Here is an 856-nt window from a genome sequence, read left to right on the forward strand (position 1 = left end):
CTCCTCATTCAGATCAAAAGAACCACTGGAATCCTTTGTTCAGGACTCCCTCCACAGTGAGACCACCTCCATGTCTGGGCAGATCCAGCTCACCCTCCACCAGTGCACCTCTCAAGAGGCAATGAAACAGGGAGTTGGTGCTCTCTGCTTTGAGGTTTTTGCTTGTACCATCTCAGTAAGTGATTAAGGATTTCACTCTATCTTTCTTTTTGGCTCATTGTTGCTTTATTCGGTGACTCCAACATCTGGCAGCTTAGCTTTCTCTCTCTCTCCAGCTCAGCTGAGCTCCTGACACCCACTAAAGGAATTAAAAAGCCATAGTAAAATATAGTTAAAATTAAAAACTTCTGTTAAGAGTATGAAAAGACAAGCCATAGACTGGGAGGAAATATTTGCTAAACAAATATCTGAACAAAGAACTTGTATCCAAAATAGACAAAGGAATTCATAAAACTCAACAATAAGACAATAAACAGCCCAATTAAAAATCTGTGGAAAATCTGAGCACACACCTCGCCAAGAAAAGAATAGAAAAATATGGCAAGTAAGCATATGAAAGAGCTCCACATCATATGTTACTAGGGAAATATAAATTAAAATAATGAGATATCATGATATACCCATGGAATAGTTAAAATCCCAAACACTGACAGCACCAAATGCTGGAGCAACAGGAACTCTCAGTCATTGTTGGTGGGAATGAAAAATGGTTCAGCTGCTTTGAAAGTTTGACAGTTTCTTACAAACAACATAATTTTACCATACTATCTATTCCTTGCTATTTAGTTAAAAACCTATGTCCACATGAACATCTGCACATGGATGTTTATATAAGCTTTATTCATACTTACAAAAA

Source organism: Myotis brandtii, unplaced genomic scaffold (assembly GCF_000412655.1).
Source record: "Myotis brandtii unplaced genomic scaffold, ASM41265v1 scaffold1063, whole genome shotgun sequence".
Taxonomy (NCBI): Eukaryota; Metazoa; Chordata; class Mammalia; order Chiroptera; family Vespertilionidae; genus Myotis; species Myotis brandtii.